The 18,822-nt window shown below is 42.1% G+C and overlaps 1 protein-coding gene across 1 annotated transcript in view; it reads left to right on the top strand.

Moving 5' to 3' along the window:
* The first annotated feature begins 1,758 nt into the window (after positions 1–1,758).
* LOC115369087 (glycine receptor subunit beta-like) overlaps positions 1,759–18,822 on the top strand; it is a 262,500-nt gene continuing 245,436 nt past the window's right edge. Inside the window, exon 1 of the mRNA XM_030065640.1 lies at positions 1,759–1,829. The gene's annotated coding sequence lies outside the window, so the exon portion shown is untranslated. The remainder of the gene's footprint in view (positions 1,830–18,822) is intronic.

Genomic DNA, 18,822 nt, shown 5'->3' with positions numbered 1-18,822 from the left:
CAGCTACCAATGAATGAGCAGTAGTATGCATGTGATAATATAGATTGAAAAATAAGCCGAAGTGATACCTCTTCTCTGAATGGACAAGCTAAGCCAGTGTGCTGCTGTTAGCCAGTGAAAATACAGCGGAGTGGCAACTCTTCGCTTTGTTACACAATCTATGTCAGTGCGCTGCTGTAGCTGGAAAGTTTCTCTGCGTTTTGGACTGGTACGGTGCCGTGCAGTTGTAATGTTTTTTCTTGATGGTGCAGGTGCAGGTGAAACCACTGGAGGGGTTGTGCCACCCAGATTTGCTTCCCTCCATGTGATTTTCCCCAGACTTACGTTCATATTCCACACAAAAACAGCATTTCATTCAAATTATGTCAAATTCAGTGATATTCCGTAAAAAATAGATTGCGTTTTATTTGGCAAATTTCGTGATCACGGCAATTATAGGCCCTACAATGTTAACATTAACAATAACATTAGGGTCGTTTTCACAGGCTTGACCAAAAAAAATTGCCTTAAATTTAATCTTGCCTAGGTACCTTTCTCTTGCCCTTTTCTCTCCCTCTGCGAGGGCGCAGCAGTAGTAATCAAACAGGCGGGTGATGACTCCGGTGTTCATTTTTCAAAATAAAGTTAATTGCAGTGTAATGTAACATTTCATGATATTTAAATTATCATTTCAAACTGATTATAATAAGTATATCTGCACAAATAAAGGCTACATAGCCTATATATGTGTATATATATCCATTTAAAATTGTTTTAACATCTGTAAGAAAAAAAAAATCATCATTCCAAAGGTGTGGCGGCTTTTATTTTGCCGTGGCGGTGCGCCACGATGAATTACATGTAGCGGAAACCCTGCTATTAATATTTTAGATGAGTTTATGAACATTCCCTATGCAAAGAGTCTACTGTTTACATCGATACCAGTCTGCACTATTTTAAATAGCTTTCAGTGAAACTTGGTATGTCAAATGTGATTCTTGGATAAAGTCAGGTATGTTGTGAATCCTTTTGATTCATGGATATTTATTTTGGATTTATTTTGAGTTTTAAAATGAATGGAATTACCTGTGATGTGAGATGGAGTGAAATACATTGTATCCTTTGAATTTATGTAGGGACAGGTGAGGACCAAACAATGGACACTGAAACAGAGACTTGCACTTAGGGAAAGAATGTTTGTTTTATTGTGAAGAATTGCAAAGTAAAGAGAACATGTTGGAAACGCAACACGGGTGGTTCATCTCTCTCTCTCTCCTGTGATATTTCCCTGTATTTTTCAGGTGTGAGGAGGAAAGGACCACCATTCATTTGTTATTTAGGTCACTCAGTGTTAGAGACCGGTAACACATCCTTACTTAAAAAACTTTATTCTGCATACCACAACCAAATGTTCAAAATCACTGGCATGGTCCTTTAAGTTTAATCAAAATTTATCCTGCTGGTGAACACTTCAACAATACTGCGTTGGTGATAGAGAACAAACAAAATTGATTTTCAGTTTTTGATTCAACTACCCTGATACTCTCACATATTAACAAGCTGTGAATCAGTAGGATTACTGTGTTACCATCACTCCCTCCCTCTCTCTGTCAGTATTATTGCATTGTAGACAGGGGGCTGAGGCGAACTTGGATACACGATCAGCACAGAGGAATGAACAGACACACGCGCGCGCATGCGCGCGCACACACAGACACACACAAACACACACACACAGGACGGCAGAGTGGAGAGACCACACAGTCTTCCAGCCTCTGTAGAGAACAGCATCACAGCAGCGAACCACTGTGAATCCCCGTTATGCAGCAGAACCGCTGATCCAGCCAGAGGTAGGAGTCCTACAAACATCCAATGATTCTCTCCTTTTCAGTAGCAGTCTCTAGGCACAGGGTGTGTGCATGTGCAGATAGATAGAGATAGTACTGGCTAGTTAGCTAGATTAGTTGGTTAACTCAGCCTGTAGGACGATGTTGTAAAACCGAGGATCATGTTTATAATTATGTGTGCAGTGCAGCAGTATGGCCACAGTTCTAACCATTGTGTGTGTGTTTGATGGAACAGTTTCTTCTATTATTCAGATTAGAAGGACTTGTGTGTGTGTGTGTGTGTGTGTGTGTGCGTGTGGGTGGGTGTATGTAACTACTGCAGCCTCATCCCCTCTATTCCCTCGAGCTGTGTCATCGCAGCTCTGACAGTGTAATCCAACGCCGCAGTCTCTCTCGCTCTCTCATTCCCTACGTCTCTCTTCTCCCTGTCTCTGTCAACCTCTTTCTGTCTCCTTACCTCTGTCCCCGTATCTCCCCCTCTCCTCTACTCCTTTCTATATTAATTTCTTTCTCTCTGTCTCGCTCTCACTGTGGGATGTTCATTAACACTCTCATATGTGTTGGCAGCAGGAAGCGGAACAGTGGCCTGCTAGGTTAACCTGACTACGAAGGGCTATTTCTAGTCTTTATTAACTGTGCAGCTGTATTTACTGCTCATAATTTTACTTTGTTTTGGCTGTTTCCACACTATCCCCACTACCCTGATTAACCCAGAATGTCCTTTGAACATGAATTCTTTATATATATATATATATATATATATATATATAAATATTTTGCTTCACATTCATTCAGTTACCCAGATTCACACCTGAGAGCTGCCCAGAATGACCATGATTTGTATGATTTATTGGACATTGAGAGCATGACCTCCTGCGGCAATCCTCAGCAGGAGCTAGTGATTAAGCAGCGTTCATTTGCTAGTCGGTTTTAGGATTGGACTGGGTGACTTTGCAATAACATTATAATTAAAGCTGCACTACAATTAAATTTTATGAAAAACCCAGCCATCTCCTCAGCCTAAAATCACAAAATGCATGGTACTGCAACAGGAAAAAAACATCGACCCCAAGCCTAATTGAGATGCTGTAGATTCACTGTTTTTGCCCAGAAGTTAAATTATGATGTTGAGTAAGGTCACTGGCGGAAATAATTAAAACACATGAAGTGGGATCAAAACTTGGGGGAAAAAATTCATCTGTTAACAACTTTGTCTTGCTTTGTGCACCTCTCATGTTGTTACAAGTGCACGAAGCAATTTCTGACCACTAGGGGATGTTGAGAGCACAAACTCCTTTGTTAATAGAAATGGAAGTCTTAGATAACTGTTTCAAATAATCAATTTCCTTGACATCTTCCCCCTTAAACATTATCACTTATGAAAAAAAGAGTAAGTTTTTGTAAGCTATAATTTCTCTCAGTTCTTTATGTTTGATTCCAATAATAACTTTGTCTCAACTATGTTCATTCATTTTTTTCTCCAAACTCACAGTTCTCAGAATGTTCATACAGTGCCCAGATGAATAATTAGGCCCTCTCTTGTGGCTTCTGAACAAACTGATGGAACTGTGCCGTTTCATGTGTTACATTACATTACACAAAAAAAACCAACTAATCAAACATATTCTAAGCTGAGTTACAATAATTTTTTCCTTGTCCCATCTAAAATGAATATATTTTAAGGGGCATTCCCCATAACACAATGACGCTGAACAAAGACGGAGAACACACCAATCTATGCAATAAGATAAGTTAAATAAAGGCATATCTTATCTTATTGCATAGATTGGTGTGTTCTCCGTCTTTGTTCAGCGTCATTGTGTTATGTTGCCCATTCTCCTGCCAGACAAAGCTGAGCCTCTCTGCATAGATTGCATAAAACATAGATTCCTCCTCTTTCAGGATTATTTCTGTCACCATGTTGTTAATTAAGGCTCTCAGTTGTTAAAGTTCAACTGTTTCATAAAGAACCGGTCCTGGAACAACATTATGCATAACAACTCTGACCTCCAATTCTGTGTGGTGAGGCTGTAGATCTTCAACAACATAGCAGTGAGGGGCTTAAGCGGAGGGAAGAAGCAGAAGCTTATATGCAGGACGACTGAAATGTAGATAGCTCAAAGCACAAAATAACGACAGACTATATAACTTGTATGGTGGAGAGAGGACCCACATTGATGATTCTCACACCTCAAGGTTATTTTACTGCAACAAAATCCAACAAAATCTTGCTTGTGTAGCTTTAAAAAACAGGTTTTGGTGATGTAACTCTGCTGTAGTTTGTTTTATTTGGTGGTATGTTTTGGTATGTTTTTCTATGTTTTTTCTGGGCACAGATAAGACAACTGGGGCCTGTACCATAAAGCTGGATTAACATGCCCGGGGTTTCTCTTAGTTACCTGGCCTCACTTAACCAGACATCTGACTGAACCCAGGGTTTTTCAATCTAGATCTGTGCGCGCTCCCATAAAAAGGGCGGTGTTTGCTACATACAACCAATCGCAGACTTGGAAAAAGCCACCTGAGCTGCATATTTTATGACGGAGAAGCAGACAATAATTTTAAAGGCCCCATAGCATGAAAAATGCAATTTTCGTTGTTTTTGCATGATAGGGAAGGTCTTGGGGCCACATAAATACTGTCCCATGCATTAAACCTGTGATAAATGGAGAAGTGCACACAGTCCGTTTTTTGAAAGTCTCCCTGTAAAACGAAGGCATTGCACTTCCATTAACTGATGATGTCATGAGGACGGTGACTCCACCCACAGCCCGCCTTCCCTCCCCAGGCAACAAGCTCACAAGCTAGCAAACTTAGCCAGTCAGCCTCCGCTCAGCAGGCAACAAGCTCACAAGCCAACGAACTTAGCCAGTTCGACTCAGTTCCCTGGCCAATAAGCTCACAAGTTAGCGAAATTAGCCAGTCTGCCTCCGCTCCCCAGGCAACAAGCTCACAAGCTAGCGAACTTAGCCAGTCCGCTTCCGCTCCCCGGCCAACAAGCTCTCAAGCTAGCGAACTTAGCCAGTCCAATTCCACTCCCCGCCAACAAGCTCACAAGCTAGCGAACTTAGCCAGTCCGGCTCCGCCCCCAAGCTCTCAAGCTAGCGACATATTTACAACATATTTAACAAACATAACTTACCATTCTGAAACATCCTGTAATAAACGGAATTGAGGTGGTTCAGTGTCTCCTGCAGTCTGTGGATCGGGATCGGAGTCGGGCTCAAACACGTACAGTTGTATAACATCATGCTCAGGGTCCCGGTTTCACGGGTCCCGCAGGGTTTTAGTTCAAATTTGCTCGTCTGTTGGGCTCATTTCAGCGCCAGTTACTTGCTTGTGATTGGCCCGACCATATGTCACTTGGAAAACAGTCAGCCAATCAGTGGAGAGGTGCTGATTCTCTCTTCTGATTGGCTAAACAAACTGTGTTGCCAGAGCTCCACAAGAGAGAGGAGCTGTGAAACCATATTTAGCAGACCACAGGTACTCAAAACCACAAATACATCTTCCTAGGGATATCAACAGTTAAAATAAAACCCTGGAAAAGTGTACAGCATGGGGCCTTTAAATAAATACGAGGAATATAAATCCATCATCCAGGCAAAAAGCAACACAGTTGAAGCCGCAAGGAATGCTGGCCGACTGTGTCAATGCGTAAATTAGTGGGATTATAATATTACTTCCCCACCATGACGGCATGAGTAGATCTAGTAACATTTGTGTGTTCCATAAATTCATGTGTTTATGGAATTTGTCATTATGGCATGTGATTTTAGCCTTATTATTTCAGATGCAACCCCATGGAGCAAAAAGAACATTGGAGCAAATAAAAAATAAGTATTAAAACATACTTCAAAGTGGTCAGTATGTTTACTATATCTTATACATGTAGCATCTCTCCAGAGATGTTGGATAGCGTTCAAGTCAGGGCTCTGACTGGGCCACTCTAGGACATTCACAGAGTTGTCCCTAAGCCACTCCTGTGTTGTCTTGGCTGTGTGCTTAGGGTCATTGTCATGTTTGAAGGTGAACCTTTGGCCCAGTCTGAGGTCCTGAGCACTGTGGAACAATTTTCTATTGAGGAAAATATCTCTGTACTTTGCTCCATTCAGCTTTCCTTCCGCCCTGACCAGTCTCCCAGTCCCTGCTGCTGAAAAACACCTCCAGAGCGTGATGCTGCCACCACCATGGTTCACTGTTGGTATTGTGTATGTAATGTGTTGGATGTTGGATGGTATTGGGCAAGTGATGAGTGGTGCCTGGTTTCCTCCAGACATAACATTTGGAATTGAGGCCTAACAGTTCAATCTTGGTTTAATCAGACCAGAGAATCTTGTTTCTCACAGTCTGAGAGTCCTTCAGGGGCTTTTTAGCAAACTCGAAGTGGGCTTTCATGTGTTTTGCACTGTGGAGAGGCTTCCGTCTAGCCACTCTGCCATAAAGCCCAGATTAGCCCATCTCACAAGATTTGGGTGGTAGGTCACACGGGGTAAATCAACTTCCGGTACACTGCAACTGCTCAGCTGTCTGCTGTGGCCTGCTGTCATCATCTGCCGTCACCTGTCATGGAGCACTTTTTTCACCTTGTCGCTATCAAATTTACCTCGAATTGAGTTTGAGGATGTCTACCGCATAATCCGCTGTTATTCCTCAACTCCACAATCCAGGTTGCAGTTAGGTTATAAGTTCTTCGTCGAGGAGTACATCCACGAATATCAAGGTAAGTTGCCTCACTGGTAGCTAGCTAGCTAGTACAATAACGTCAGCCTAACTTTTACCTCAGCCTTGTCATGTCATATTAAATCATGCATGCCTTGTAACGAATAGTTACAGTAATTTTGTCAGAATGTTAAGATTTTAACATAAGATTTTAAGTAAATGAATTTATTTTTCTAACTAGATTGCAACTACATAAAACAATGTTGTCAGCTGTAGTGCTAACCAAGCTACACTATATTACCAAAAGTATTCGCTCACCTGCCTTTACTCATACTATGAACTGAAGTGCCATCCCATTCCTAACCCATAGAGTTCAATATGATGTCGGTCCACCTTTTGCAGCTATTACAGCTTCAACTCTTCTGGGAAGACTGTCCACAAGGTTGAGGAGAGTGTTTATAGGAATTTTTGACCATTCTTCCAAAAGCGCATTGGTGAGGTCACACACTGATGTTGGTCGAGAAGGCCTGGCTCTCAGTCTCCGCTCTAATTCATCCCAAAGGTGTTCTATCGGGTTCAGGTCAGGACTCTGTGCAGGCCAGTCAAGTTCATCCACACCAGACTCTGTCATCCATGTCTTTATGGACCTTGCTTTGTGCACTGGTGCACAGTCATGTTGGAAGAGGAAGGGGCCCGCTCCAAACTGTTCCCACAAGGTTGGGAGCATGGAATTGTCCAAAATGTTTTGGTATCCTGAAGCATTCAAAGTTCCTTTCACTGGAACTAAGGGGCCAAGCCCAGCTCCTGAAAAACAAGCCCACACCATAATTCCTCCTCCACCAAATTTCACAGTCGGCACAATGCAGTCTGAAATGTACCGTTCTCCTGGCAACCTCCAAACCCAGACTCGTCCATCAGATTGCCAGATGGAAAAGCGTGATTCATCACTCCAGAGAACGCGTCTCCACTGCTCTAGAGGCCAGTGGCGGCGTGCTTTACACCATTGCATCCGACGCTTTGCATTGCACTTGGTGATGTGTGGCTTGGCTGCAGCTGCTCGGCCACGGAAACCCATTCCATGAAGCTCTCTGCGTACTGTACTTGGGCTAATCTGAAGGTCACATGAAGTTTGTAGCTCTGTAGCAATTGACTGTGCAGAAAGTCGGCGACCTCTTTGCACTATGCGCTTCAGCATCCGCTGACCCCTCTCCGTCACTTTACGTGGCCTACCACTTCGTGGCTGAGTTGCTGTTGTTCCCAAACGCCTCCATTTTGTTATAATAGAGCTGACAGTTGACTGTGGAATATTTAGGAGCGAGGAAATTTCACGACTGGATTTGTTGCACAGGTGGCATCCTATGACAGTTCCACGCTGGAATTCACCGAGCTCCTGAGAGCGGCCCATTCTTTCACAAATGTCTTGTTTCACAGTCTGCATGCCTGAGTGCTTGATTTTATACACCTGTGGCCAGGCCAAGTGATTAGGACACCTGATTCTGATCATTTGAATGGGTGAGCGAATACTTTTGGTAATATAGTGTAGCTCAGAGTAGCCCAAGCGATGCTACGTTGTCATTCCTGCTAACGGGCTAGCAACTCATTAGTGGATGTGAAGTAGTAGTTGTCCTCTACTGTTTGTATCAGTGACAAATAACATCTATACATTTAGTGTCAAATGTAGTTGGTGGCAAGGTGGTAGTCAGAGGTAGATGCTACCATTCACAGAGGAGGAACAAGGAGCCCCAGAGACTTGAGGTTTATGTGTACAATAACAGGGTCTGTTGGCCCAACCTTTGTTTGAAAAATTTATTTTTTTACTAACAACTGCAGTTACAGTTCGTCACTTCCTACAATGTTATTATTTCCTCTGTCATAGCTTGCAACATACACCATGTGTAAAGGTCTTGGCCCATTTAACTTGCTGCAATATTAAGACTGCATGCTGAGCTATGCCCATTTCTTGATGTGCAGAATACAACCATGATCATAAACAACAAGTAAAAACACATGAGGAAGATACTATAGGAACAAAAAAAAAGTGTTTGTCATAGCATTACTGAGAAAACAGCAGATCTAATCGCAGGCCAAGACTTCCGCACGGTTATGTTGATGTTTTTTTTTTTTTCTGCTGTTGCAGGCCCTTTTACAGTTTTAAATTATCTGACATCCAAGTTCAACCTCTCGCAATAGTTTTTTTAAGTAATTTGAAAATGTAAGTTATCTAAACCCATTGTTCTGGTGTTTACAGATGGGCCTGGAGGCTGCTTGTGTGCTGCCTGCTCTGCTGACACACAGCTGTAGTTGTGCTGCAGGAAAAGGTTTCTGCAATCACATAACAGCGCTGCTCTACCAGACAGCACATTACGTCCAACTTGGTCTTCAGGCAGTTCCACCCTCCCTGGCCTGCACCAGTCAGCCGCAGACGTGGCATCAACCTGGAACCCAGGTTTGGTCTCCTTATCTACACTGCCCTCTGCTTAAATAATTAAATAAAGTCAGTGCAACACGGATTAAATCTGTCAATTTACAACATTTTTGTGTATTCATTTAAGGGACTCCATCCAAAGCCTGTGTCAGAACTCATAGTTTAGAAACCCAAGTCTGTAGGGAAGACTGGAGTTAAGTCTACTCTGTACAGAGCATATGCTGGTAAGGCACTTGACACCTTTGACTCTCTCATAATTACACGTTACACACTACACTAAGTCATGTGTGAAAAGATAATGGCCTGATCCCAGTTCTCCTCTGTTTACCCCATAGGGCCCCTGCCAGAGCCACATGTTCTTGCATCTGGAGCCAAGCTGAGCCAGTTCCATCCTCGCCCTTTGATGTTCCACATTCAGGAGGGAATCTCAAACTTGGAGTTGGTCCCTTCTCAATTTGGAGTTGGTCTCCTACAATGGTAGGAGAGGGGGGTACCCCCCTCTCCTACCATTGTCCACCTTTAACCCCTCAATCATTGACTTTCCTACACTACCCCTTCCTGGATTTTCAATTCATTCTAATTTGGCCTTTAATCCTAAATTTGATCAACATCTACACTTATCATCAGCACTCAACAAATTGAAGAGGGCACTAGAGAGCAATCAAAATGCACAGCTTGGGCACGTGTTCGCAGGCCAAGAGTCACAGTGAGGAGATTCCGTGAAGTGTGCCATGTCCTAGGGGAGTCATCAGGGAAGGGCTTAGCCAATAGAATTATTGGGGGATCAAAACAAACACCTGCAATGAAAAGAGGGCTGGATCTAGAGGCAAGCATACTTATCAAATATGAAAAAACTGCCAATGTCAGGGTTCTGTCATGTGGCTTTGTTATTCATCCATAGGCCCCCCCATTTAGGAGCCAGTCCTGATGGGAGAGTATTTGATGAGAATGAGACTTATCCATTCGGCCTAGTGGAAGTGAAAAGCTCCTCAGCAGAAAATGTTACCAGTGTGGCATTCTTGAAAATTTGAAATGGGCAGGCCAAACTAAAAGAAAGTCACAAGTACTATTGGCAGGTTCAGGGCCAGCTGGCAGTGACGGTGGTGTGACTTTGTGACAGAGACTCAAACTGACCTGACCATACAGAGAATTTAGCGGCATGGTGTGCATGAATATGTATCTCTCTATGTGTAATCATTAATGAATTCCACCTATCATGATCACTTAGAGCACTTAACATTTGATATCTATTTCCAACTAATAAATTATAGTTCTATTCTAACATTACTGTGTGTTACTTTTTAATTTTTATTAGAGTAGATCAAGTCTATGAACATTGCAACAATATAGAGAAATAATGGCTGAATTTAACATGAATGTCAGTTCAATAATTCATTGGTTTATTATATAGAATAATCAGAAATTAATGTTGGTACAAGACAATACATATGCCATACATAGACATGCAACCCTGCTCACTCATCAAGGAACATTGGACCCTGGTAATTAACCACTATACAGCAGTTGTGCCAGATCTGGCTAATGCTACCTGACAAACTGAGAGGTACAACACTGTCCCATATACTGTATGTACTCTTTCACCCTGCAGATAACTCTCTCCACAAGAATCCGTAACCGTGCAATGGCTTCTGTTTGGTCACGGTCCGTTTTTCTGAACTGGTGGGATCCTCTTTTAAATGGTGGTATGACAAGAGAGGCACCAACACTGGAGAGCAAGTCTTCAATGGTGAATCCCTTGTGCGCCATAACCTCATCCCCAGGTTCCAACAACTTCCCAACAAAAGATCCCTTACCATAAAGAAGTAAACTTCTAGTTTACCTTTCCAAGTATACTTAAGTGGAGTTTGAGTATACTTTATCAAGTATACTTTCCTTACCAAGTATATTTGTATTTATGTACTAGTAGTGTACTTACATATGTACTCGTTAGTATACTTACAAAGTATACTTATATACTAAAAGTACCCTGATTTGGCCCACTTTTGAGTATACTCGAGTAAACTTCAAGGTTACTTTACTTACATATAAGTATACTTAAATTATACTATTTCCTGTACTTGAGTTGTACTATTCTTTTAGTTAAAGTAAACCATTCGTATACTCATTAGTGTACTTCAAGTACACTATTGCTTTGAAAGTGCACTACTCTTTTACCTTCAATGTACTTGAAATATACTTTACTTATACTTGATGCATACTACAACCATACTTGAATTAAACTGTTTTCATATTGCATAAGGATGCAAAATTTATTGACCCGGCCAGGGATTGAACCCCCGACCTCCCAGTCTCAGGGCGGACGCTGTACCACTAGGCCACTGAGTTGGCACAGCCTAAGTTGAATCAAATAGCTGAGTGGAGAGGTATCTCATGTGAATAAACATCTCTTGGAAAAAAATGCACTTTTATGAACGAAGAACTGAAAAATGCGAGGTACTGAATGAAAGTGTTACAGGGTTTGGGCGCCAACCCTGTGAGAGCAAATGTGACAAATAGGCATGGCATTCAAAACTCGTGTCGATCTTTGGGTAACCGCTTTGTTAGCTCCCGATTCTTTTGTTGAAAGCCCAAGAACAGACCGGAGTCAGTCTTCAATTTTCTGATGCAATATTTATTATGGTCACATATAAAGCAAGGCAGCGCTGGTTTCAGTGTGACAGAGCTCCCGCAGGATCTCAGTCAGAATGAGCCCCGATATCAGGAAATGATACACATTTATGTTCTGGGCTTCGGCCTGCCCCGTACATAGGTTGGACTTATAGACGCAACCGAGAATAATTGGCCAGTTACCCAGACATGGACAGGCCAACCACTGTCCATGCCTTGTTTCTGGAATGTGCTATGCTATGTGTGTGAATGTTGACTGGGCGTGCATCTAATGCAACAGACCTAAATAACAAGATAGAGAAAGTACATCTGGCTCCTGCTGTGCCTATCCTCTGCTTAGCAGCCAAGCTGCCCTGAACTATGTAATACATTGGATAATGCAAGAAACATTGAACTATACAGCCAATTGTAACAGCTTTACTGTTGGTGACTGCTTTTGGTCATATAGATGTTTTTTGATTGCTGGAGTGCTGTACCACAGTGAAAGGTATGAAAGGCTAAAAAAAAAAAAGATCTAACAATGCAGCACGCTTGAATGATGGCACATTTTGCCTGCTTGGCGACCTTGTGGTTTTTAAAAGCAGCTGTGAACATCAAAGCCCTGCAACTTGTGAGTGTGAGTGTTGTATTTTAGTTGAGATGCTGAAAACAAACAGAAGGCCAGTGTGTAAAGACCCGCAAGTTGGGGTAGAGAGTAGTTTCATTAATGTTGTTAAGAAGACTGGTAATGTTTGTGCAATCTGGCCAAATATGGTCCAGAAAGATGTGTTTTGATGACGTTGATCATTGTATGTATGATTCATGTGCAGTGTGTATTTTCTTTCTTTTTTTTTTTTTTTTTAATTGTAAAGAACTTTGGCACAGTGTTGTTGTTTTTAAATGTGTTTTATAAAGAAAGATGGATGGTACTTTAAGTATGAGTTGAATTGTGATTGGAGCATGGTGCACTTGTGTGTGGCAACTGGCAACCTTGAACCTATAAACAGTATATACGTAAATATAGTAGTATTTAAGTGTAAATGTAGTCAAGTATAAGCAGTACACTACAGGTTCACTCACAGTGTATGTGTTATGGCAACTACCTCAAAGCAGCCAATGTGTAAAATAGCTATACAACAAGCCAGCTAATACAGTAAAATAATTAATAAATAAGTTTTAACTACTATTGGATAATATACTTAAACTTAAAGTATATCAAGTATGTTATACTTGGAGTATACTTAAACTTTGTCTGTGTACTCATCAGTATAAACTAAGTATACTTTTGTTAAGTATATTCCTGATAGTACATTCAAAGTAATCTGAAAAGTATACTTACCTAAGAGGCCACTCACACTGGCAAGTTTGATCCGCGCCCAAGCACGATTGCCCCTAAAATCCAGATCCTTTGACCAGTGTGATCGCTCCGTATCGCGCTTGAATACAGTACACTTCCCCCGCTCTGGCACGGTTGGAGGGGGTGTGCTTCAGCGCGGTACGGGCGCATACACGAGCACATGCACGGTCACGCACGCAGTGCGCGGACGTAAATCATGCAACTTTCCTCCTGCCTCTGCAAAATTGTTTAATGTGCGCAGCTTGATTACCGGCGAATGGCCGCGTTGCGCAATCAATAATCAACCATGTTGTCTGTGTCACCGTCTGTTGTGCTGCTGCAACCGCGTATAAACAAAAGTCAGTTTATAATGAAAGTACAGCAGTCTGTGTGCGGAGATCTGGCAGCCTGGTGCTGGCCGGCACCGCGTCGGCACCGGCCGGCACTGGCCGCGGCACCGCGCGGTGTGCGGCCACCCGGTCACCCGGTCTGCCGGATCTGACAGGTGCCGCTCCGGCTGTCAGTTGGACCTTTCTGAAGAAGGAGGAAGTTACCTCCGAAACTGTCAATAAACATCCCATGTCTGATTAAAAGGACCAAAATCGTTTTTTAGTTAAAAGGAAGACATGATGAATGTATTTGAACTACATTGATTTATAATGACGTCGGGCCATGCCTGTTGTCGTATTTCAACGTGATGACGTGCACACCAGGGGCAATCGTGCTTGGGCACGTTTGGGCTTTAGGTAATGTGAGTGCAGGCCAGCCGGGGACTGGGGAGGGGGGGATTTTGGCTTTAGCACGATACGGGCTCAAACTTGCCAATGTGAGTGGGCCCTCAGTATTAGTTCACAGAAAGTATACTTAGTTCATAAAAAGTATACTTGAGTATACTCCTTTTTGGTAAGGGACTGCTTTAGCGACAACTAGGGCATGCTTATATTTCAATAAACTATCATGCCAAGATAAGGTAAAAAACTACCAACTTTGATTTTCGCCATTGCCATTCCTCCAGTCTCCTGCAGGCCTGCTTCAAAGCATGTATCTCTTCATTAAACCAAGGTGTGGATCTCTTCAGTCGCATCGCTCTGGTACAGAGAGGTCCGACTGCGTTGAGGAGACTGGAGAGGGCCACATTAAGGGTATTAGTGAGATTTTCAACAGAGCCTGTCTCTACAGTGAGAGGAGCCAAAACTCCAGGCAGCTGCTGGATAAACGCACCAACAGCAGAGGGACCAATATGGTGACTGGTGTTTACATCTGTGCCACCACTAACAGGACAGGCCAGTGATGCCTCAAATTTAATAAGAAAATGATCTGACACAGCAGAGGTGGCTGAAAAGACAGTCAAATCAGAAACAGCTATCCTTTTAGACAAGACCAGATCAAGGATATTACCACTGCAATGAGTTGACTCTTGAACAGACTGAGTAAATCCAAAAGTATCAGTAAGATCTAAAAAGGCTTTACTAAGTGGATCATTAACCTTATTTAGATGGATATTAAAATCTCCAAGAATCAAGATCTGTTCAGAATGGGTAACTAAGCCTGACATAAATTCACCAAATTAATCTAGAAACTGTGAATAAGGACCAGGCAGTCGATAGATTACTACCATGTAAAATGAAGAGAGACTATTCATGGCTGAGGGAGATGAACTTAAAGTAAGAGCCTCAAAAGATTTGAATTTATTTTCCAGATAAGATGTAAAACTAAAAATAGTTTTGTGAAATTAAGGCAACACCACCACCTTGTTTATGAGCCTGAGCTACATGGGCGTAGAAGTAATTAGGTGGAGTAGCCTCATTTAGGGGCTGGAAAACATTTGGTTTCAGCCATGTTTCACACAGACCAATGATGTCAAATCCATAGTCAAGAATTAGATCATTTAAGAGTAAAGCTTTTGTAGCTAGGGATCTGATATTTATAAAACCAAATTTGAGGTTCTTGCTGCCATGACCAGTGGTAAGCAGATCTGTAGGCCTACCACTGGATGAAGTATTAATAGGAATTATACATCTTGAATGAATACATGAAAGTTTTAAAACTTTGCGCTTAGGACCGTATTTAATCACAGTTTTAATTTCATTAGGAATTTGGTTTTGTACTTTATAAGGTGCTTTGTGACAAAATTCTACTGTAACAGTAGAAGAAATGGTTTGTAGATACAGATTTGGGGAACAGGAGATCGTGAGCGGGACGGCAGGGTAGGGAGACTGTCTCAATGTCATAAGCCAAGCCAGCAGTCTGATTGTCTATGTTGTGAGAAATATCCTGACCAATCACATTAGCTGCACTATATGACTCCACACCCACACTAGTTTTACACCTAGCAGGCTCTCTAATCACCTGCCACCTGCCGAGTATTAAATCCCTAGTGTCAAATAGAAGCTAAAGCTCTATCTATATTTTTAGACAAAAGAGCGGCGCCTTCCCCAGTAGGATGAAGGCCATCCGCTTTCAGCAGGTGAGGGCAGCCCCAGAAGGAAGGCCAGTTGTCCACAAAACTAAAACCGTGCTCAGCACAGTGATGGGGCCAGCCAGTGGTTCAAAAAGGTTAACCTACTGTACATCTCATCATTACCCCTCACCAGAGATAATGGACCAGAGACAATTAATCGATACATCTTTCTGACTAACTCAGGTGTCCTAGCTAAGCTAGCTTTTGTGATCTCTGACTGCTTCATCTTTACATTGTTTGTGCCGAAATGAATAGCTCCAGCTATAACTAGTGGTATAGTGTGCCTGGGTTCCCTGTTCCTTCCTCGGTGCTGCCAGCACCCTAAGATTATCCTCTATGTCAGAGACTCTGGCCCTAGGTAGACACTGAACCACAGCTGGCAAAGCTAATCTAATATTGCGGGTGATGTCTCCTATCACTAGCGAGCATTGCTCTACTCTGTCAACAAGAGCGGGAGAGGCACGCCGGCCTGTGGGATTAGGGAGTTTAAGCAACGACGGATTTTGTGGCGACTACGGCAACCGGAAATGGATCTCTCCCAACGCTCTTGCCGTAGCCGTCAAATCCACAGTAATCATTAAGCAAACTGCCGCGACAGCTGTCAGATCGGATCAGCTGAGTGCTAACCACGTGACAGTATGAGAGTATAAAAAGAGGGAGGTGGGATACCTCATCCTTTCCACGATGTCGTTTAAAAGAGCCAGGGATGAGCTGCTTCATGCACTTGATGAAAAAATAATCGTAGAGGAGGAGTTTTTACTCCTTTATGATATGCACACATCCACAAACTTGGATCTACCCAGCAAAACCCACCCGCGTTTCAGCCTTGAAGAAATGCAAGAGGATGGATGTCTTGCTGAGTTCCGAGTCAGAAAGAACGACCTTCAGCTGCTGGCAGATGTCCTCGGGATCTCCGAAAAATTCGTGTGTGAGCAAAGAAGTGTCGTGGGAGGGATGGAGGGTCTGTGCATGCTCCTGAGAAGGCTGGCGTATCCATGTCGATACAGCGACATGATGACGCGATGCGGTCAGCTGCAGGTGCCCGTCCTAAGCATTGCCACAAACACCGTGCTTGATTACATCTATGACCGACATCATCATCGTATCACAACCTGGAACAACACCATACTTAACCCTGCAGCCCTGCAACTCTATGCTGACCGAATCCACCACAAAGGAGCCCCCCTAGACAACTGTTTCGGGTTCATAGATGGTACCGTGCGACCCATTGCCAGGCCCGGAATCGATCAACGGACCCTGTACAACGGCCACAAGTGTGTCCACAGTCTGAAATTCCAGTCCATTGCACTGCCCAATGGATTAATAGGCAACATCTATGGTCCAGTAGGTAAGTCATAATGGTGACTTATACATGATAAAGGTCCTCTGTAAGATACAACCAATAACACGTGTGTGCTGTGCGTACACGCACACTTTATGTAATGTAATAAGTGTGTGTGTGGGCGCGTGCGCCCGCCCCTATTTAGCCTACAGTATATGAGAGATAAATTGATGTTTTTGCCTTACAGAGGGGAGGAAACACGACTCGGGCATGCTTGCAGACTCTGGATTGCTAGCGGTCATGGAGCAGCATGCCAGGTCTCCAGGTGGTCAGCAGATGTGCGTATATGGGGACCCTGCATACCCGCTACGTGTGAACTTCCAGGCCCCGTTTCGTGCTGTCCAGCTTACACCTGAAATGCAGGCGTTCAACAAGGGCATGAATGAAGTCAGGGTCTCTGTGGAATGGCTATTTGGTGACATAGCCAACTATTTCAAATTCCTGGACTTCAAAAAGAACCTAAAAATAGAGTTAAGTAGTGTGAGTAAACTCTATGTTGTCTCTGCTTTACTGAGGAATGCCTTGACATGTCTGTACAGTAACCAGACATCAAAATTCTTTGGCCTTGACCCTCCATAGATTCAGGAGTATTTCAGTTAAATGGAGGGTGGGGTGATTTTTTTTTTTTTTTTTGGTTGTTTGGTGTTCTTTCTGTGACAATACTGAATTATCATTTTTTTGTATTATTATTTTTGATATGTCATACACTTTGACTGGGGATGCCCAATAAACAAAAAACATTTGTATTTTGGATGTTTATTCTTCCTTCATCTTCACAGCTGGTTTTCAAGGTGTAGCCTACAAAACCAGTCCAGTCATTTTATGAAAAAACCTAGGACAAATTGCAAGAGTAGCAAACTCAACTGATTTTGGATCTTCAGTTTGTCCTGAGTGAGGGGAAAAAGTCCCAAGGAATCCCATTTGTGGAAAGTAATAAAAATCACCCATATATATGACCATATAATACCAAAAAACAGCCTTTTAACACACAGGGGAAATGGGTTCAAAATTGTACTTTCAGATATCACTATAAAAAATTCCAAGTTGATTACACACACACACACACACACACAGTAACCTATATAGTAACCTTTTAATTCACCGTTATATAGTAACCTTTTAATTCAAGCCTACTATATATATAGTAACTTTTTAATTCACTGTTTAAATATCTGTTCTGGCATTTATTCCAATTAGTGCATATCAAATCAGATAATGTGATATGCATGTGTAAACAGAATAATTCAAAGAAGTTGTAATTAACTTTTTTCTTGTCTTTGTGTGTGTAATCAACTTGTTAATTTTTAGTGATATCTGAATTTTGAACCCATTTCCCTGTGTGTTAAAAAGGGTGTTTTTTGTTATTATATGGTCATATAGAGGTGATTTTCAAAACTTTCCACCAATGGGATTCCTTGGGACTTTTTTCCCCTCACTCAGGACAAACTGAGGATCCAAAATCAGTTGAGTTTGCTTCTCTTGCAATTTGTCCTAGGTTGACCCCAATTTTTGGCCTAAAATTACTGGACTAATATTTTGGTGTATTATTCACAGTCAGTGTTTCAGTTTACAAAAAAAGACTATTCGCAGCTGCTATTTTAATTTACAAAACATAGTTTTTTTTAAATTATTATATACAGCTGGTAGCCTACTAGAACAAAATGTTTTTAAATTATTATTCACAGCCATTTCACTGTACAAAACATAGTTGTTTTTTTTAAATTATTATATACAGTTGGTACTAGAACAAAAAGTTTTTAAATTATTCACAGCTGGTAGGCTTATTCATGTACAAAACAAATTTTTTAAATCATACGTCACAGCTTTAAAGGATTCAAAACATATTCACAGCTTGTACAAACAAATGTCAACAATAAATGAAAAAGCAGGAAAAATTTTAGTCCTTTTTTTTTAGGCTCTCTATGAGGGCGAGCATAAGTTGTCCTCGTTGTTGCTGCTGCTGCAGCATCATGGCCTGATTTTGTTGGAGGAGGGCCATCATTTCTGAGTGTTGGGTTTGTCTTTCCTGGGCTCTCCTTTCTTGGGCTTCTAATTCTGCTCTTTTTAGTTCTAACTCTTTCTCTCTTAGGGTTCTTTCGGCCTCATCTTTCTCTCTTAAATAATCAATGGTTTCATTCCCACTTCTTCTTTTCCTTTTACCCT

The sequence above is a fragment of the Myripristis murdjan genome, chromosome 1 (assembly GCF_902150065.1).
Source record: "Myripristis murdjan chromosome 1, fMyrMur1.1, whole genome shotgun sequence".
Classification (NCBI taxonomy): Eukaryota; Metazoa; Chordata; class Actinopteri; order Holocentriformes; family Holocentridae; genus Myripristis; species Myripristis murdjan.
The sequence above is the reverse complement of the archived record's forward strand: the minus strand, read 5'-3'. Positions and strand labels throughout refer to the sequence as shown.